This window comes from Oncorhynchus keta, chromosome 23 (assembly GCF_023373465.1).
Source record: "Oncorhynchus keta strain PuntledgeMale-10-30-2019 chromosome 23, Oket_V2, whole genome shotgun sequence".
NCBI classification, from domain to species: domain Eukaryota; kingdom Metazoa; phylum Chordata; class Actinopteri; order Salmoniformes; family Salmonidae; genus Oncorhynchus; species Oncorhynchus keta.
The window spans coordinates 2,028,367-2,052,365 of record NC_068443.1 but is presented as its reverse complement, the minus strand read 5'-3'; the positions used below and the strand labels follow the sequence as shown (position 1 = coordinate 2,052,365).

Here is a 23,999-nt window from a genome sequence, read left to right as displayed (position 1 = left end):
CATCAATAGTACCTGATAGCTATAGCATATCACATCAATAGGACCTGATCTATAGCATATCACATCAATAGGACCTGACCTATAGCATATCACATCAATAGGACCTGATCTATAGCATATCACATCAATAGGACCTGATCTATAGCATATCACATCAATAGACTGATGACCTATAGCATATCACATCAATAGTACCTGACCTATAGCATATCACATCAATAGGACCTGACCTATAGCATATCACATCAATAGGACCTGACCTATAGCATATCACATCAATAGGACCTGACCTATAGCATATCACATCAATAGAACCTGACCTATAGCATATCACATCAATAGACCTGACCTATAGCATATCACATCAATAGTACCTGACCTATAGCATATCACATCTATAGGACCTGACCTATAGCATATCACATCAATAGGACCTGACCTATAGCATATCACATCAATAGGACCTGATCTAAAGCATATCACATCAATAGTACCTGACCTATAGCATATCCTTATCACATCAATAGTACCTGACCTATAGCATATCACATCAATAGGACCTGATCTATAGCATATCACATCAATAGTACCTGACCTATAGCATATCACATCAATAGTACCTGATCTATAGCATATCACATCAATAGGACCTGACCTATAGCATATCACATCAATAGTACCTGACCTATAGCATATCACATCAATAGGACCTGACCTATAGCATATCACATCAATAGTACCTGACCTATAGCATATCACATCAATAGGACCTGATCTATAGCATATCACATCAATAGTACCTGACCTATAGCATATCACATCAATAGGACCTGACCTATAGCATATCACATCAATAGGACCTGACCTATAGCATATCACATCAATAGGACCTGACCTATAGCATATCACATCAATAGGACCTGATCTATAGCATATCACATCAATAGTACCTGACCTATAGCATATCACATCAATAGGACCTGACCTATAGCATATCACATCAATAGTACCTGACCTATAGCATATCACATCAATAGTACCTGATCTATAGCATATCACATCAATAGGACCTGACCTATAGCATATCACATCAATAGTACCTGACCTATAGCATATCACATCAATAGGACCTGACCAATAGCATATCACATCAATAGTACCTGACCTATAGCATATCACATCAATAGGACCTGACCAATAGCATATCACATCAATAGTACCTGACCTATAGCATATCACATCAATAGGACCTGATCTATAGCATATCACATCAATAGTACCTGACCTATAGCATATCACATCAATAGGACCTGACCTATAGACCTGATAGCATATCACATCAATAGTACCTGACCTATAGCATATCCTAATCACATCAATAGTACCTGACCTATAGCATATCACATCAATAGGACCTGACCTATAGCATATCACATCAATAGTACCTGACCTATAGCATATCACATCAATAGTACCTGATCTATAGCATATCACATCAATAGGACCTGACCTATAGCATATCACATCAATAGGACCTGACCTATAGCATATCACATCAATAGTACCTGACCTATAGCATATCACATCAATAGGACCTGATCTATAGCATATCACATCAATAGTACCTGACCTATAGCATATCACATCAATAGGACCTGACCTATAGCATATCACATCAATAGGACCTGATCTATAGCATATCACATCAATAGGACCTGACCTATAGCATATCACATCAATAGTACCTGACCTATAGCATATCACATCAATAGGACCTGACCTATAGCATATCACATCAATAGTACCTGACCTATAGCATATCACATCAATAGGACCTGATCTATAGCATATCACATCAATAGGACCTGACCTATAGCATATCACATCAATAGGACCTGACCTATAGCATATCACATCAATAGGACCTGACCTATAGCATATCACATCAATAGTACCTGACCTATAGCATATCACATCAATAGTACCTGACCTATAGCATATCACATCAATAGTACCTGACCTATAGCATATCACATCAATAGGACCTGATCTATAGCATATCACATCAATAGTACCTGACCTATGGCATATCACATCAATAGCATATCACATCAATAGGACCTGACCTATAGCATATCACATCAATAGGACCTGACCTATAGCATATCACATCAATAGTACCTGACCTATAGCATATCACATCAATAGGACCTGATCTATAGCATATCACATCAATAGTACCTGACCTATAGCATATCACATCAATAGGACCTGATCTATAGCATATCACATCAATAGGACCTGACCTATAGCATATATCACATCAATAGGACCTGACCTATAGCATATCCTAATCACATCAATAGGACCTGATCTATAGCATATCACATCAATAGTACCTGATCTATAGCATATCACATCAATAGTACCTGATCTATAGCATATCACCTCAATAGTACCTGACCTATAGCATATCACATCAATAGGACCTGACCTATAGCATATCACATCAATAGAACCTGACCTATAGCATATCACATCAATAGTACCTGACCTATAGCATATCACATCAATAGGACCTGATCTATAGCATATCACATCAATAGGACCTGATCTATAGCATATCACATCAATAGGACCTGATCTATAGCATATCCTAATCACATCAATAGGACCTGATCTATAGCATATCACATCAATAGGACCTGACCTATAGCATATCACATCAATAGGACCTGATCTATAGCATATCACATCAATAGGACCTGATCTATAGCATATCACATCAATAGGACCTGATCTATAGCATATCACATCAATAGGACCTGATCTATAGCATATCCTAATCACATCAATAGGACCTGATCTATAGCATATCACATCAATAGGACCTGACCTATAGCATATCACATCAATAGGACCTGACCTATAGCATATCACATCAATAGGACCTGATCTATAGCATATCACATCAATAGGACCTGACCTATAGCATATCACATCAATAGGACCTGACCTATAGCATATCACATCAATAGGACCTGATCTATAGCATATCACATCAATAGGACCTGATCTATAGCATATCACATCAATAGGACCTGACCTATAGCATATCACATCAATAGGACCTGATCTATAGCATATCACATCAATAGGACCTGATCTATAGCATATCACATCAATAGGACCTGATCTATAGCATATCACATCAATAGGACCTGATCTATAGCATATCACATCAATAGTACCTGATCTATAGCATATCACATCAATAGGACCTGACCTATAGCATATCACATCAATAGGACCTGACCTATAGCATATCACATCAATAGGACCTGACCTATAGCATATCACATCAATAGTACCTGACCTATAGCATATCACATCAATAGGACCTGATCTATAGCATATCACATCAATAGGACCTGATCTATAGCATATCACATCAATAGGACCTGATCTATAGCATATCACATCAATAGGACCTGATCTATAGCATATCACATCAATAGGACCTGATCTATAGCATATCACATCAATAGGACCTGACCTATAGCATATCACATCAATAGTACCTGATCTATAGCATATCACATCAATAGGACCTGACCTATAGCATATCACATCAATAGTACCTGACCTATAGCATATCACATCAATAGTACCTGATCTATAGCATATCACATCAATAGGACCTGATCTATAGCATATCACATCAATAGGACCTGATCTATAGCATATCACATCAATAGGACCTGATCTATAGCATATCACATCAATAGGACCTGATCTATAGCATATCACATCAATAGTACCTGATCTATAGCATATCACATCAATAGTACCTGACCTATAGCATATCACATCAATAGTACCTGATCTATAGCATATCACATCAATAGGACCTGACCTATAGCATATCACATCAATAGGACCTGACCTATAGCATATCACATCAATAGAACCTGACCTATAGCATATCACATCAATAGGACCTGACCTATAGCATATCACATCAATAGTACCTGACCTATAGCATATCACATCAATAGGACCTGACCTATAGCATATCACATCAATAGGACCTGACCTATAGCATATCACATCAATAGGACCTGACCTATAGCATATCACATCAATAGGACCTGATCTATAGCATATCACATCAATAGGACCTGACCTATAGCATATCACATCAATAGGACCTGACCTATAGCATATCACATCAATAGTACCTGACCTATAGCATATCACATCAATAGTACCTGACCTATAGCATATCACATCAATAGGACCTGACCTATAGCATATCACATCAATAGAACCTGACCTATAGCATATCACATCAATAGGACCTGATCTATAGCATATCACATCAATAGGACCTGACCTATAGCATATCACATCAATAGGACCTGACCTATAGCATATCACATCAATAGGACCTGATCTATAGCATATCACATCAATAGAACCTGACCTATAGCATATCCTAATCACATCAATAGACCTGACCTATAGCATATCACATCAATAGGACCTGACCTATAGCATATCACATCAATAGGACCTGATCTATAGCATATCACATCAATAGTACCTGACCTATAGCATATCACATCAATAGTACCTGATCTATAGCATATCACATCAATAGGACCTGACCTATAGCATATCACATCAATAGGACCTGACCTATAGCATATCACATCAATAGTACCTGACCTATAGCATATCACATCAATAGGACCTGACCTATAGCATATCACATCAATAGTACCTGACCTATAGCATATCACATCAATAGGACCTGATCTATAGCATATCACATCAATAGAACCTGACCTATAGCATATCCTAATCACATCAATAGGACCTGACCTATAGCATATCCTAATCCCATCAATAGGACCTGATCTATAGCATATCACATCAATAGTACCTGATCTATAGCATATCACCTCAATAGTACCTGACCTATAGCATATCACATCAATAGGACCTGACCTATAGCATATCACATCAATAGAACCTGACCTATAGCATATCACATCAATAGGAACTGACCTGGAGCATATCACATCAATAGTACCTGACCTATAGCATATCACATCAATATACCAATAGCATATCACATCAATAGAACCTGACCTATAGCATATCACATCAATAGGACCTGATCTATAGCATATCACATCAATAGGACCTGATCTATAGCATATCACATCAATAGGACCTGATCTATAGCATATCACATCAATAGGACCTGACCTATAGCATATCACATCAATAGGACCTGATCTATAGCATATCACATCAATAGGACCTGACCTATAGCATATCACATCAATAGGACCTGATCTATAGCATATCACATCAATAGGACCTGATCTATAGCATATCACATCAATAGGACCTGATCTATAGCATATCACATCAATAGGACCTGACCTATAGCATATCACATCAATAGGACCTGACCTATAGCATATCACATCAATAGGACCTGATCTATAGCATATCACATCAATAGGACCTGACCTATAGCATATCACATCAATAGGACCTGATCTATAGCATATCACATCAATAGGACCTGATCTATAGTATATCACATCAATAGGACCTGATCTATAGCATATCACATCAATAGGACCTGATCTATAGCATATCACATCAATAGGACCTGACCTATAGCATATCACATCAATAGGACCTGATCTATAGCATATCACATCAATAGGACCTGATCTATAGCATATCACATCAATAGGACCTGACCTATAGCATATCACATCAATAGTACCTGATCTATAGCATATCACATCAATAGGACCTGATCTATAGCATATCACATCAATAGGACCTGACCTATAGCATATCACATCAATAGGACCTGACCTATAGCATATCACATCAATAGGACCTGATCTATAGCATATCACATCAATAGGACCTGATCTATAGCATATCACATCAATAGTACCTGATCTATAGCATATCACATCAATAGTACCTGATCTATAGCATATCACATCAATAGGACCTGATCTATAGCATATCACATCAATAGTACCTGATCTATAGCATATCACATCAATAGTACCTGATCTATAGCATATCACATCAATAGGACCTGATCTATAGCATATCACATCAATAGGACCTGATCTATAGCATATCACATCAATAGGACCTGATCTATAGCATATCACATCAATAGGACCTGATCTATAGCATATCACATCAATAGGACCTGACCTATAGCATATCACATCAATAGTACCTGACCTATAGCATATCACATCAATAGGACCTGATCTATAGCATATCACATCAATAGTACCTGACCTATAGCATATCCTAATCACATCAATAGTACCTGACCTATAGTATATCACATCAATAGCATATCACATCAATAGGACCTGACCTATAGCATATCACATCAATAGTACCTGACCTATAGCATATCACATCAATAGGACCTGACCTATAGCATATCACATCAATAGTACCTGACCTATAGCATATCACATCAATAGGACCTGACCTATAGCATATCACATCAATAGGACCTGATCTATAGCATATCACATCAATAGTACCTGACCTATAGCATATCACATCAATAGTACCTGACCTATAGCATATCACATCAATAGGACCTGATCTATAGCATATCACATCAATAGAACCTGACCTATAGCATATCACATCAATAGAACCTGATCTATAGCATATCACATCAATAGTACCTGACCTATAGCATATCACATCAATAGACCTGACCTATAGCATATCACATCAATAGGACCTGATCTATAGCATATCACATCAATAGGACCTGATCTATAGCATATCACATCAATAGTACCTGACCTATAGCATATCACATCAATAGTACCTGACCTATAGCATATCACATCAATAGGACCTGATCTATAGCATATCACATCAATAGTACCTGACCTATAGCATATCACATCAATAGTACCTGATCTATAGCATATCACATCAATAGGACCTGACCTATAGCATATCACATCAATAGTACCTGACCTATAGCATATCACATCAATAGTACCTGACCTATAGCATATCACATCAATAGGACCTGACCATATCACATCAATAGTATAGCATATCACATCAATAGTACCTGACCTATAGCATATCACATCAATAGGACCTGACCTATAGCATATCACATCCTGACCTGATAGCATATCACATCAATAGGACCTGACCTATAGCATATCACATCAATAGGACCTGACCTATAGCATATCACATCAATAGGACCTGACCTATAGCATATCACATCAATAGTACCTGACCTATAGCATATCACATCAATAGTACCTGACCTATAGCATATCACATCAATAGTACCTGACCTATAGCATATCACATCAATAGTACCTGACCTATAGCATATCACATCAATAGGACCTGATCTATAGCATATCACATCAATAGTACCTGACCTATAGCATATCACATCAATAGGACCTGACCTATAGCATATCACATCAATAGGACCTGATCTATAGCATATCACATCAATAGTACCTGACCTATAGTATATCACATCAATAGTACCTGACCTATAGTATATCACATCAATAGCATATCACATCAATAGGACCTGACCTATAGCATATCACATCAATAGTACCTGACCTATAGCATATCACATCAATAGTACCTGACCTATAGCATATCACATCAATAGGACCTGATCTATAGCATATCACATCAATAGTACCTGACCTATAGCATATCACATCAATAGGACCTGACCTATAGCATATCACATCAATAGTACCTGACCTATAGCATATCACATCAATAGGACCTGACCTATAGCATATCACATCAATAGGACCTGATCTATAGCATATCACATCAATAGGACCTGACCTATAGCATATCACATCAATAGGACCTGACCTATAGCATATCACATCAATAGGACCTGATCTATAGCATATCACATCAATAGGACCTGATCTATAGCATATCACATCAATAGGACCTGACCTATAGCATATCACATCAATAGGACCTGACCTATAGCATATCACATCAATAGGACCTGACCTATAGCATATCACATCAATAGGACCTGATCTATAGCATATCACATCAATAGTACCTGACCTATAGCATATCCTAATCACATCAATAGTACCTGACCTATAGCATATCACATCAATAGGACCTGACCTATAGCATATCACATCAATAGTACCTGACCTATAGCATATCACATCAATAGTACCTGACCTATAGCATATCACATCAATAGGACCTGACCTATAGCATATCACATCAATAGGACCTGACCTATAGCATATCACATCAATAGGACCTGACCTATAGCATATCAATCACCATCAATATCACATCAATAGGACCTGATCTATAGCATATCACATCAATAGGACCTGACCTAGAGCATATCACATCAATAGAACCTGACCTATAGCATATCACATCAATAGAACCTGATCTATAGCATATCACATCAATAGTACCTGACCTATAGCATATCACATCAATAGGACCTGACCTATAGCATATCACATCAATAGGACCTGACCTATAGCATATCACATCAATAGGACCTGATCTAAAGCATATCACATCAATAGTACCTGACCTATAGCATATCCTAATCACGTCAATAGTACCTGACCTATAGTATATCACATCAATAGGACCTGATCTATAGCATATCACATCAATAGTACCTGACCTATAGCATATCACATCAATAGTACCTGATCTATAGCATATCACATCAATAGGACCTGACCTATAGCATATCACATCAATAGGACCTGACCTATAGCATATCACATCAATAGTACCTGACCTATAGCATATCACATCAATAGGACCTGATCTATAGCATATCACATCAATAGTACCTGACCTATAGCATATCACATCAATAGGACCTGATCTATAGCATATCACATCAATAGTACCTGACCTATAGCATATCCTAATCACATCAATAGGACCTGATCTATAGCATATCACATCAATAGGACCTGACCTATAGCATATCACATCAATAGGACCTGATCTATAGCATATCACATCAATAGTACCTGACCTATAGCATATCACATCAATAGGACCTGATCTATAGCATATCACATCAATAGTACCTGACCTATAGCATATATCACATCAATAGTACCTGACCTATAGCATATCACATCAATAGGACCTGATCTATAGCATATCACATCAATAGTACCTGACCTATAGCATATCACATCAATAGTACCTGATCTATAGCATATCACATCAATAGGACCTGACCTATAGCATATCACATCAATAGGACCTGACCTATAGCATATCACATCAATAGTACCTGACCTATAGCATATCACATCAATAGGACCTGATCTATAGCATATCACATCAATAGTACCTGACCTATAGCATATCACATCAATAGTACCTGACCTATAGCATATCACATCAATAGGACCTGACCTATAGCATATCACATCAATAGGACCTGACCTATAGCATATCACATCAATAGGACCTGATCTATAGCATATCACATCAATAGGACCTGACCTATAGCATATCACATCAATAGGACCTGACCTATAGCATATCACATCAATAGTACCTGACCTATAGCATATCCTAATCACATCAATAGTACCTGATCTATAGCATATCACATCAATAGTACCTGACCTATAGCATATCACATCAATAGTACCTGACCTATAGCATATCACATCAATAGGACCTGACCTATAGCATATCACATCAATAGTACCTGACCTATAGCATATCACATCAATAGGACCTGACCTATAGCATATCACATCAATATGACCTGATCTATAGCATATCACATCAATAGGACCTGATCTATAGCATATCACATCAATAGGACCTGATCTATAGCATATCACATCAATAGGACCTGATCTATAGCATATCACATCAATAGGACCTGATATATAGCATATCACATCAATAGGACCTGATCTATAGTATATCACATCAATAGTACATGACCTATAGCATATCACATCAATAGAACCTGATATATAGCATATCACATCAATAGGACCTGATCTATAGTATATCACATCAATAGGACCTGACCTATAGCATATCACATCAATAGGACCTGATCTATAGCATATCACATCAATAGGACCTGATCTATAGCATATCACATCAATAGGACCTGATCTATAGCATATCACATCAATAGGACCTGATATATAGCATATCACATCAATAGGACCTGATCTATAGCATATCACATCAATAGGACCTGATCTATAGCATATCACATCAATAGGACCTGATATATAGCATATCACATCAATAGGACCTGATCTATAGTATATCACATCAATAGTACATGACCTATAGCATATCACATCAATAGAACCTGATATATAGCATATCACATCAATAGGACCTGATCTATAGTATATCACATCAATAGGACCTGACCTATAGCATATCACATCAATAGGACCTGACCTATAGCATATCACATCAATAGGACCTGACCTATAGCATATCACATCAATAGAACCTGACCTATAGCATATCACATCAATAGGACCTGACCTATAGCATATCACATCAATAGGACCTGACCTATAGCATATCACATCAATAGTACCTGATCTATAGCATATCACATCAATAGTACCTGATCTATAGCATATCACATCAATAGGACCTGACCTATAGCATATCACATCAATAGGACCTGACCTATAGCATATCACATCAATAGAACCTGACCTACAGCATATCACATCAATAGGACCTGACCTATAGCATATCACATCAATAGTACCTGACCTACAGCATATCACATCAATAGGACCTGACCTATAGCATATCACATCAATAGGACCTGATCTATAGCATATCACATCAATAGGACCTGATCTATAGCATATCACATCAATAGGACCTGATCTATAGCATATCACATCAATAGAACCTGATATATAGCATATCACATCAATAGAATGGTTATAACAACACAGGAACAACTAAATGGAAACAGAGGACGTGACACAAATGGCATATATTATTATTATTATTACATAAACATATAAACTTGAAAGGGAAGTCAGATGTGACTAGTTGTGGAGACTAAACAGGATGTGCTCTTAGTCATGCATCTCCATTGTGGCAGGTAGCCTAGTGGTTAGAGTTTAGGGGGGCAGGTAGCCTAGTGGTTAGAGGGGAGGGCGGCAGGTAGCCTAGTGGTTAGAGTGTAGGGGCGGCAGGTAGCCTAGTGGTTAGAGTGCAGGGTCGGCAGGTAGACTAGTGGTTAGAGTGTGGGGTCGGAAGGCAGCCTAGTGGTTAGAGTGTAGGGTCGGAAGGGAGACTAGTGGTTAGAGTGTAGGGGCGGCAGGTAGCCTAGTGGTTAGAGTGCAGGGTCGGCAGGTAGACTAGTGGTTAGAGTGTGGGGTCGGAAGGCAGCCTAGTGGTTAGAGTGTAGGGTCGGAAGGGAGACTAGTGGTTAGAGTGTAGGGGCGGCAGGTAGCCTAGTGGTTAGAGTGTAGGGTCGGAAGGTAGCCTAGTGGTTAGAGTGTAGGGGCGGCAGGTAGCCTAGTGGTTAGAGTGTAGGGGCGGCAGGTAGCCTAGTGGTTAGAGTGGAGGGACGGCAGGTATCCTAGTGGTTAGAGTGTTGGGGGGGCAGGTAGCCTAGTGGTTAGAGTGTGGGGGCGGCAGGTAGCCTAGTGGTTAGAGTGTAGGGGCGGCAGGTAGCCTAGTGGTTAGAGTGTAGGGCGGCAGGTCGCCTAGTGGTTAGAGTGGAGGGACGGCAGGTATCCTAGTGGTTAGAGTGTTGGGGGGCAGGTAGCCTAGTGGTTAGAGTGTAGGGGCGGCAGGTCGCCTAGTGGTTAGAGTGGAGGGACGGCAGGTATCCTAGTGGTTAGAGTGTTGGGGGGCAGGTAGCCTAGTGGTTAGAGTGTAGGGGCGGCAGGTAGCCTAGTGGTTAGAGTGGAGGGACGGCAGGTAGCCTAGTGGTTAGAGTGTAGGGGCGGCAGGTAGCCTAGTGGTTAGAGTGTAGGGGCGGCAGGTAGCCTAGTGGTTAGAGTGGAGGGACGGCAGGTAGCCTAGTGGTTAGAGTGTAGGGGCGGCAGGTAGCCTAGTGGTTAGAGTGTTGGGGCGGCAGGTAGCCTAGTGGTTTGAGTGTAGGGGCGGCAGGTAGCCTAGTGGTTAGAGTGTTGGGGCGGCAGGTAGCCTAGTGGTTAGAGTGTAGAGGGGCAGGTAGCCTAGTGGTTAGAGTGTAGGGGCGGCAGGTAGCCTAGTGGTTAGAGTGTTGGGGCGGCAGGTAGCCTAGTGGTTAGAGTGTAGAGGGGCAGGTAGCCTAGTGGTTAGAGTGTAGGGGCGGCAGGTAGCCTAGTGGTTAGAGTGTTGGGGCGGCAGGTAGCACTGTTTCTAGGCCATTATTGAAAATAAGAATTTCCTAGTTAAATAAAGGTTAGATAAAATAAATAATTATACAAGACTACTTACTATACTAAGCATTCTAATGATAAATTATTATAATGATTAACAGAATAATAATAGGAATAATAACAATAAGAAGGAGATTTAGAAATAATGCTATTATTATTATTATTATAAATATAATTGTTTGGACAATTTGGAACAAAGTAAACAACACTAAATAAATGATAAGTAATACCAGAGAGGATGTTCTAACAACACTAAATAAATGATTAGTAATACCAGAGAGGATGTTCTAACAACAACACTAAATAAATGATTAGTAATACCAGAGAGGATGTTCTAACAACACTAAATAAATGATTAGTAATACCAGAGAGGATGTTCTAACAACAACACTAAATAAATGATAAGTAATACCAGAGAGGATGTTCTAACAACAACACTAAATAAATGATTAGTAATACCAGAGAGGATGTTCTAACAACAACACTAAATAAATGATTAGTAATACCAGAGAGGATGTTCTAACAACAACACTAAATAAATTATTAGTAATACCAGAGAGGATGTTCTAACAACAACACTAAATAAATGATTAGTAATACCAGAGAGGATGTTCTAACAACAACACTAAATAAATGATTAGTAATACCAGAGAGGATGTTCTAACAACAACACTAAATAAATGATAAGTAATACCAGAGAGGATGTTCTAACAACAACACTAAATAAATGATTAGTAATACCAGAGAGGATGTTCTAACAACAACACTAAATAAATGATTAGTAATACCAGAGAGGATGTTCTAACAACACTAAATAAATGATTAGTAATACCAGAGAGGATGTTCTAACAACAACACTAAATAAATGATAAGTAATACCAGAGAGGATGTTCTAACAACAACACTAAATAAATGATTAGTAATACCAGAGAGGATGTTCTAACAACAACACTAAATAAATGATAAGTAATACCAGAGAGGATGTTCTAACAACAGCACTAAATAAATGATAAGTAATACCAGAGAGGATGTTCTAACAACAACACTAAATAAATTATTAGTAATACCAGAGAGGATGTTCTAACAACAACACTAAATAAATGATAAGTAATACCAGAGAGGATGTTCTAACAACAACACTAAATAAATGATTAGTAATACCAGAGAAGATGTTCTAACAACAACACTAAATAAATTATTAGTAATACCAGAGAGGATGTTCTAACAACAACACTAAATAAATTATTAGTAATACCAGAGAGGATGTTCTAACAACACTAAATAAATGATAAGTAATACCAGAGAGGATGTTCTAACAACAACACTAAATAAATTATTAGTAATACCAGAGAGGATGTTCTAACAACAACACTAAATAAATGATTAGTAATACCAGAGAGGATGTTCTAACAACAACACTAAATAAATGATAAGTAATACCAGAGAGGATGTTCTAACAACACTAAATAAATGATTAGTAATACCAGAGAGGATGTTCTAACAACAACACTAAATAAATGATTAGTAATACCAGAGAGGATGTTCTAACAACACTAAATAAATGATTAGTAATACCAGAGAGGATGTTCTAACAACACTAAATAAATGACACGTAATACCAGAGAGGATGTTCTAACAACAACACTAAATAAATGATTAGTAATACCAGAGAGGATGTTCTAACAACAACACTAAATAAATGATAAGTAATACCAGAGAGGATGTTCTAACAACACTAAATAAATGATAAGTAATACCAGAGAGGATGTTCTAACAACAACACTAAATAAATGATAAGTAATACCAGAGAGGATGTTCTAACAACAACACTAAATAAATGATTAGTAATACCAGAGAGGATGTTCTAACAACAACACTAAATAAATTATTAGTAATACCAGAGAGGATGTTGTAACAACAACACTAAATAAATGATTAGTAATACCAGAGAGGATGTTCTAACAACACTAAATAAATGATTAGTAATACCAGAGAGGATGTTCTAACAACACTAAATAAATGATTAGTAATACCAGAGAGGATGTTCTAACAACAACACGAAATAAATGATAAGTAATACCAGAGGATGTTCTAACAACAACAAGGTGACTTTATTACAGACATCTGTTTATCAAACTAGACACTCTTAATGTACTTGTCCTCTTGCTCAGTCTATTCTGGTTAGAGCCAGTTTGTGCTGTTCTGTGAAGGCAGTAGTAAACAGCGTTGTACCAGATCTTCAGTTTCTTGGCAATTTCTCTCATGGAATAGCCTTCATTTCTCAGAACAGGAATAGACTGTTGAATTTCAGAAAAAAGCACTTTGTTTCTGGCCGTTTTGAGCCTGAAATCGAACCCACAATGGCTGATGCTCCAGACACTCAACTAGTCTTATTAAGGCCAGTTTTATTGCTTCTTTAATCAGAACAACAGTTTTCAGCTGTGCTAACATAATTGCAAAAGGTTTGCTAATGATCAATTAGCCTTTTAAAATTGGATTAGCTAACACAACGTTCCATTGGAACACAGGAGTGATGGTTGCTGATAATGGGCCTCTGTACACCTATGTAGATATTCCATTAAAAATCAGCCGTTTCCAGATACAATAGTCATTTACAACATTAACAATGTCTACACTGTATTTCTGATCAATTTTATTTTAATGGACAGCATTTTTTGCTTTTCTTTCAATAACAAGGACATTTCTAAGTGACCCCAAACTTTTGAACAATATATATATTTTTTGCTACTGCTCCACTAAAGACATCTCGGCCAACGGCCTCTCACCAAACAATCTACCAGTCGACTAAATGGGCCCTACAACGGACTGTCCACTCTAATGACCTCTAGCTGGGCCCTACTACAACGAACTGTCCACTCTAATGACCTCTAGCTGGGCCCTACATCGGACTGTCCACTCTAATGACATCTAGCTGGGCCCTACATCGGACTGTCCACTCTAATGACCTCTAGCTGGGCCCTACTACAACGGACTGTCCACTCTAATGACCTCTAGCTGGGCCCTACAACGGACTGTCCACTCTAATGACCTCTGGCTGGGCCCTACATCGGACTGTCCACTCTAATGACCTCTAGCTGGGCTGCCAACTGACTGTCCACTCTAATGACCTCTAGCTGGGTGGCCAACTGACTGTCCACTCTAATGACCTCTAGCTGGGCTGACAACTGACTGTCCACTCTAATGACCTCTAGCTGGGCTGACAACTGACTGTCCACTCTAATGACCTCTAGCTGGGCTGCCAACTGACTGTCCAATGACATGACATCTAGCTGGGCTGCCAACTGACTGTCCAATGACATGACCTCTAGCTGGGCTGCCAACTGACTGTCCAATGACATGACCTCTAGCTGGGCTGCCAACTGACTGTCCAATGACATGACCTCTAGCTGGGCTGCTAACTGACTGTCCAATGACAAGACCTCTAGCTGGGCTGACAACGGACTGTCCAATGATATGAACTTTAGCTGGGCTGACAACTGACCGTCTACTGTCTCTCTGCTTCTCACCATGAGCCTTAGCCCTGTTAGTTAGCTCCACTGACTCCCGTGTGGCTCTGCCTTGGATTGGCTCGGAATGCCCTGAGGAGATTCTGTGGTATAATCCCCTCTGTTTTAACTATGTGTTTGGTTTTATTAATCTCATTGGGCAGACATACAGATGGAGAGAGAGACAGACAGATGAAGAGAGAGAGACAGACAGACAGACAGACAGACAGACAGACAGACAGACAGACAGACAGACAGATAAGAGACAGACAGACAGATCAAGAGACAGAAAGACAGATGGAAGAGAGAGAAAGACAGACAACACTACAAACTTGGAACCGTCACTCTCGATCCCGATGGCAGATACTGTCTGTTATCACGGGCACCCGGACCAGTGGAATGATCCCGTCTAGTTGAGACGGATAAAGGTGATAGACCATCGGCCCTTCAGAGAGCCGGCCTGTCTCTCCACCCTGTCTCTCCTAGGTAGGAAGCCTGTCTCTCCACCGGCCTGTCTCTCCGGCCTGTCTCTCCTAGGTAGGAAGCCTGTCTCTCCACCGGCCTGTCTCTCCTAGGTAGGAAGCCTGTCTCTCCGGCCTGTCTCTCCTAGGTAGGAAGCCTGTCTCTCCACCGGCCTGTCTCTCCTAGGTAGGAAGCCTGTCTCTCCGGCCTGTCTCTCCTAGGTAGGAAGCCTGTCTCTCCGGCCTGTCTCTCCTAGGTAGGAAACCTGTCTCTCCACCAGCCTGTCTCTCCGGCCTGTCTCTCCTAGGTAGGAAGCCTGTCTCTCCGGCCTGTCTCTCCTAGGTAGGAAGCCTGTCTCTCCACCGGCCTGTCTCTCCTAGGTAGGAAGCCTGTCTCTCCACCGGCCTGTCTCTCCTAGGTAGGAAGCCTGTCTCTCCGGCCTGTCTCTCCTAGGTAGGAAGCCTGTCTCTCCACTGGCCTGTCTCTCCTAGGTAGGAAGCCTGTCTCTCCTCTCGTTCCATGTATTTGATCTATTTCACCTGATTCAACTGGTCAGCTAATCATCAAGTCCTTCACTAAATCAAATCAAAATGTATTTGTCACATACACATGGTTAGCAGATGTTAGTGCGAGTGTAGCGAAATGCTTGTGCTTCTAGTTCCGACAATGCAGTAATAACCAACAAGTAATCTAGCTAACAATTCCAAAACTACTACCTTATAGACACAAGTGTAAAGGGATAAAGAATGAGTGATGGTACAGAACGGCATAGGCAAGATACAGTAGATGGTATCGAGTACAGTATATACATATGAGATGAGTATGTAAACAAAGTGGCATAGTTAAAGTGGCTAGTGATACATGTATTACATAAGAATGCAGTAGATGCTATTGAGTACAGTATATACATATACATATGAGATTAATAATGTAGGGTATGTAAACATTATATTAGGTAGCATTGTTTAAACTGGCTAGTGATATATTTTACATCATTTCCCATCAATTCCCATTATTAAAGTGGCTGGAGTTGAGTCAGTGTGTTGGCAGCAGCCACGCAATGTTAGTGGTGGCTGTTTAACAGTCTGATGGCCTTGAGATAGAAGCTGTTTTTCAGTCTCTCGGTCCCAGCTTTGATGCACCTGTACTGACCTCGCCTTCTGGATGATAGCGGGGTGAACAGGCAGTGGCTCGGGTGGTTGCTGTCCTTGATGATCTTTATGGCCTTCCTGTGACATCGGGTGGTGTAGGTGTCCTGGAGGGCAGGTAGTTTGCCCCGGTGATGCGTTGTGCAGACCTCACTACCCTCTGGAGAGCCTTAAGGTTGTGGGCGGAGCAGTTGCCGTACCAGGCGGTGATACAGCCCGACAGGATGCTCTCGATTGTGCATCTGTAGAAGTTTGTGAGTGCTTTTGGCGACAAGCCAAATTTCTTCAGCCTCCTGAGGTTGAAGAGGTGCTGCGCCTGTCTGTGTGGGTGGACCAATTCAGTTTGTCTGTGATGTGTACGCCGAGGAACTTAAAACTTACTACCCTCTCCACTACTGTTCCATCGATGTGGATAGGGGGTGTTCCCTCTGCTGTTTCCTGAAGTCCACAATCATCTCCTTAGTTTTGTTGACGTTGAGTGTGAGGTTATTTTCCTGACACCACACTCCGCGGGCCCTCACCTCCTCCCTGTAGGCCGTCTCGTCGTTGTTGGTAATCAAGCCTACCACTGTTGTGTCGTCCTCAAACTTGATGATCGAGTTGAGGCGTGCGTGGCCACGCAGTCGTGGGTGAACAGGGAGTACAGGAGAGGGCTCAAAATGCACCCTTGTGGGGCCCCAGTGTTGTGGGGCCCTGTGTTGTGGGGCCCCTGTTATTGTTGCCTACCCTCACCACCTGAGGGCGGCCCGTCAGGAAGTCCAGTACCCAGTTGCACAGGGCGGGGTCGAGACCCAGGGTGATGACGAGCTTGGAGGGCACTATGGTGTTAAATGCCGAGCTGTAGTCAATGAACAGCATTCTCACATAGGTATTCCTCTTGTCCAGATGGGTTAGGGCAGTGTGCAGTGTGGTTGAGATTGCATCGTCTGTGGACCTATTTGGGCGGTAAGCAAATTGGAGTGGGTCTAGGGTGTCAGGTAGGGTGGAGGTGATATGGTCCTTGACTAGTCTCTCAAAGCACTTCATGATGACGGAAGTGAGTGCTACGGGCGGTAGTCGTTTAGCTCAGTTACCTTAGCTTTCTTGGGAACAGGAACAATGGTGGCCCTCTTGAAGCATGTGGGAACAGCAGACTGGTATAGGGATTGATTGAATATGTCCGTAAACACACCGGCCAGCTGGTCTGCGCATGCTCTGAGGGCGCGGCTGGGGATGCCGTCTGGGCCTTGTTAAAATCCCCAGCTACAATGAATGCAGCCTCCGGATATATGGATTCCAGTTTGCAAAGAGTAAAATAAAGTTTGTTCAGAGCCATCGATGTGTCTGCTTGGGGGGAATATATACGGCTGTGATTATAATCGAAGAGAATTCCCTTGGTAGATAATGCGGTCTACATTTGATTGTGAGGAATTCTAAATCAGGTGAACAGAAGGACTTGAGTTCCTGTATGTTGTTTTGGCCACACCACGTCACATTAACCATAAAGCATACGCCCCGCCCCTCTTCTTACCAGAAAGATGTTTGTTTCTGTCGGCGCGATGCATGGAGAAACCAGCTGGCTGCACCGTCTCCGATAGCGTCTCTCCAGTGAGCCATGTTTCCGTGAAGCAAAGAACGTTAGTCTCTGATGTCCTCTGGAATGCAACCCTTGCTCGGATTTCATCAACCTTGTTGTCAAGAGACTGGACATTGGCGAGGAGAATGCTAGGGAGTGCTGCACGATGTGCCCGTCTCCGGAGTCTGACCAGAAGACCGCTTCATTTTCCCCTTTTTCAAAGTCGTTTTTGGGGTCGCCGGCTGGGATCCATTCCGTTGTCCTGGGTGAAAGGCAGAACACAGGGTCCGCTTCGCGAAAGTCATATTCTTGGTCGTACTGATGGTGAGTTGACGCTGCTCTTATGTTCAGTAGTTCTTCTCGACTGTATGTAATGAAACCTGAGATGACCTGGGGTACCAATGTAAGAAATAACACGTAAAAAAACAAAAAACTGCATAGTTTCCTAGGAACGCGAGCGAGGCGGCCATCTCTGTCGGCCGCCGGAAGTAAATAAAAAAATTAATAAAATAAAATTTTAAAAAAGAGGTCAATCAGGTGAGGCTACGACAACATTGCGAGACGTCTGTGGGTCCCTGAGGAGAGGTTTGAGAACCACCGGCCTAGCACAGTTTGAATACAGATTTAAAGTAAGAAATCGAGACGAGTGGTATCCTTGCACTAGTACTGTAGTCAATAATATTTCATTTGACTTGTTGTGTTCCCTCTCCTCTCATTAAACCACCTGTCTAGTTGGTAGGAAGCCTGTCTCTCCTCATTAAACCACCTGTCTAGTTGGTAGGAAGCCTGTCTCTCTCCTCATTAAACCACCTGTCTAGTTGGTAGGAAGCCTGTCTCTCTCCTCATTAAACCACCTGTCTAGTTGGTAGGAAGCCTGTCTCTCTCCTCATTAAACCACCTGTCTAGTTGGTAGGAAGCCTGTCTCTCTCCTCATTAAACCACCTGTCTAGTTGGTAGGAAGCCTGTCTCTCTCCTCATTAAACCACCTGTCTAGTTGGTAGGAAGCCTGTCTCTCCTCATTAAACCACCTGTCTAGTTGGTAGGAAGCCTGTCTCTCTCCTCATTAAACCACCTGTCTAGTTGGTAGGAAGCCTGTCTCTCCTCATTAAACCACCTGTCTAGTTGGTAGGAAGCCTGTCTCTCTCCTCATTAAACCACCTGTCTAGTTGGTAGGAAGCCTGTCTCTCTCCTCATTAAACCACCTGTCTAGTTGGTAGGAAGCCTGTCTCTCCTCATTAAACCACCTGGAGAGTCTAAGAGAAGAATCACTGCCTTTTGTATAATTAATAACTTCACCATTATCACACGGATTTTCAATGTCTGTTTATTTTTTACCCATCTACCAATAGGAGCCCTTCTTTGCGAGGCATTGGATACAGGGTACAGAGATGAGGTAGTCTACCAATAGGAGCCCTTCTTTGCGAGGCATTGGATACAGGGTACAGAGATGAGGTAGTCTACCAATAGGAGCCCTTCTTTGCAGGGCATTGGATACAGGGTACAGAGATGAGGTAGACTACCAATAGGAGCCCTTCTTTGCAGGGCATTGGATACAGGGTACAGAGATGAGGTAGACTACCAATAGGAGCCCTTCTTTGCAGGGCATTGGATACAGGGTACAGAGATGAGGTAGACTACCAATAGGAGCCCTTCTTTGCAGGGCATTGGATACAGGGTACAGAGATGAGGTAGTCTACCAATAAGAGCCCTTCTTTGCAGGGCATTGGATACAGGGTACAGAGATGAGGTAGTCTACCAATAAGAGCCCTTCTTTGCAGGGCATTGGATACAGGGTACAGAGATGAGGTAGTCTACCAATAGGAGCCCTTCTTTGCAGGGCATTGGATACAGGGTACAGAGATGAGGTAGTCTACCAATAGGAGCCCTTCTTTGCGAGGCATTGGATACAGGGTACAGAGATGAGGTAGTCTACCAATAGGAGCCCTTCTTTGCAGGGCATTGGATACAGGGTACAGAGATGAGGTAGTCTACCAATAGGAGCCCTTCTTTGCGAGGCATTGGATACAGGGTACAGAGATGAGGTAGTCTACCAATAGGAGCCCTTCTTTGCAGGGCATTGGATACAGGGTACAGAGATGAGGTAGTCTACCAATAGGAGCCCTTCTTTGCAGGGCATTGGATACAGGGTACAGAGATGAGGTAGTCTACCAATAGGAGCCCTTCTTTGCAGGGCATTGGATACAGGGTACAGAGATGAGGTAGTCTACCAATAGGAGCCCTTCTTTGCAGGGCATTGGATACAGGGTACAGAGATGAGGTAGTCTACCAATAGGAGCCCTTCTTTGCGAGGCATTGGATACAGGGTACAGAGATGAGGTAGTCTACCAATAAGAGCCCTTCTTTGCAGGGCATTGGATACAGGGTACAGAGATGAGGTAGTCTACCAATAGGAGCCCTTCTTTGCAGGGCATTGGATACAGGGTACAGAGATGAGGTAGTCTACCAATAGGAGCCCTTCTTTGCAGGGCATTGGATACAGGGTACAGAGATGAGGTAGTCTACCAATAGGAGCCCTTCTTTGCAGGGCATTGGATACAGGGTACAGAGATGAGGTAGTCTACCAATAGGAGCCCTTCTTTGCAGGGCATTGGATACAGGGTACAGAGATGAGGTAGTCTACCAATAGGAGCCCTTCTTTGCAGGGCATTGGATACAGGGTACAGAGATGAGGTAGTCTACCAATAGGAGCCCTTCTTTGCGAGGCATTGGATACAGGGTACAGAGATGAGGTAGTCTACCAATAGGAGCCCTTCTTTGCAGGGCATTGGATACAGGGTACAGAGATGAGGTAGTCTACCAATAGGAGCCCTTCTTTGCAGGGCATTGGATACAGGGTACAGAGATGAGGTAGTCTACCAATAGGAGCCCTTCTTTGCGAGGCATTGGATACAGGGTACAGAGATGAGGTAGTCTACCAATAGGAGCCCTTCTTTGCAGGGCATTGGATACAGGGTACAGAGATGAGGTAGTCTACCAATAGGAGCCCTTCTTTGCAGGGCATTGGATACAGGGTACAGAGATGAGGTAGTCTACCAATAGGAGCCCTTCTTTGCAGGGCATTGGATACAGGGTACAGAGATGAGGTAGTCTACCAATAGGAGCCCTTCTTTGCAGGGCATTGGATACAGGGTACAGAGATGAGGTAGTCTACCAATAAGAGCCCTTCTTTGCAGGGCATTGGATACAGGGTACAGAGATGAGGTAGTCTACCAATAGGAGCCCTTCTTTGCAGGGCATTGGATACAGGGTACAGAGATGAGGTAGTCTACCAATAGGAGCCCTTCTTTGCGAGGCATTGGATACAGGGTACAGAGATGAGGTAGTCTACCAATAGGAGCCCTTCTTTGCAGGGCATTGGATACAGGGTACAGAGATGAGGTAGTCTACCAATAAGAGCCCTTCTTTGCGAGGCATTGGATACAGGGTACAGAGATGAGGTAGTCTACCAATAGGAGCCCTTCTTTGCAGGGCATTGGATACAGGGTACAGAGATGAGGTAGTCTACCAATAAGAGCCCTTCTTTGCGAGGCATTGGATACAGGGTACAGAGATGAGGTAGTCTACCAATAGGAGCCCTTCTTTGCAGGGCATTGGATACAGGGTACAGAGATGAGGTAGTCTACCAATAGGAGCGCTTCTTTGCGAGGCATTGGATACAGGGTACAGAGATGAGGTAGTCTACCAATAGGAGCCCTTCTTTGCGAGGCATTGGATACAGGGTACAGAGATGAGGTAGTCTACCAATAGGAGCCCTTCTTTGCAGGGCATTGGATACAGGGTACAGAGATGAGGTAGTCTACCAATAGGAGCCCTTCTTTGCGAGGCATTGGATACAGGGTACAGAGATGAGGTAGTCTACCAATAGGAGCCCTTCTTTGCAGGGCATTGGATACAGGGTACAGAGATGAGGTAGTCTACCAATAGGAGCCCTTCTTTGCGAGGCATTGGATACAGGGTACAGAGATGAGGTAGTCTACCAATAGGAGCCCTTCTTTGCGAGGCATTGGATACAGGGTACAGAGATGAGGTAGTCTACCAATAGGAGCCCTTCTTTGCAGGGCATTGGATACAGGGTACAGAGATGAGGTAGTCTACCAATAGGAGCCCTTCTTTGCAGGGCATTGGATACAGGGTACAGAGATGAGGTAGTCTACCAATAGGAGCCCTTCTTTGCGAGGCATTGGATACAGGGTACAGAGATGAGGTAGTCTACCAATAGGAGCCCTTCTTTGCAGGGCATTGGATACAGGGTACAGAGATGAGGTAGTCTACCAATAGGAGCCCTTCTTTGCAGGGCATTGGATACAGGGTACAGAGATGAGGTAGTCTACCAATAGGAGCCCTTCTTTGCAGGGCATTGGATACAGGGTACAGAGATGAGGTAGTCTACCAATAGGAGCCCTTCTTTGCAGGGCATTGGATACAGGGTACAGAGATGAGGTAGTCTACCAATAGGAGCCCTTCTTTGCAGGGCATTGGATACAGGGTACAGAGATGAGGTAGTCTACCAATAGGAGCCCTTCTTTGCGAGGCATTGGATACAGGGTACAGAGATGAGGTAGTCTACCAATAGGAGCCCTTCTTTGCAGGGCATTGGATACAGGGTACAGAGATGAGGTAGTCTACCAATAGGAGCCCTTCTTTGCGAGGCATTGGATACAGGGTACAGAGATGAGGTAGTCTACCAATAGGAGCCCTTCTTTGCGAGGCATTGGATACAGGGTACAGAGATGAGGTAGACTACCAATAGGAGCCCTTCTTTGCAGGGCATTGGATACAGGGTACAGAGATGAGGTAGACTACCAAT

The 23,999-nt window shown here is 41.9% G+C and overlaps 1 protein-coding gene across 2 annotated transcripts in view; it reads left to right on the top strand.

Moving 5' to 3' along the window:
* LOC118380165 (band 4.1-like protein 3) overlaps positions 1-23,999 on the top strand; it is a 159,232-nt gene that overhangs the window by 93,312 nt on the left and 41,921 nt on the right. The window lies entirely within an intron of this gene.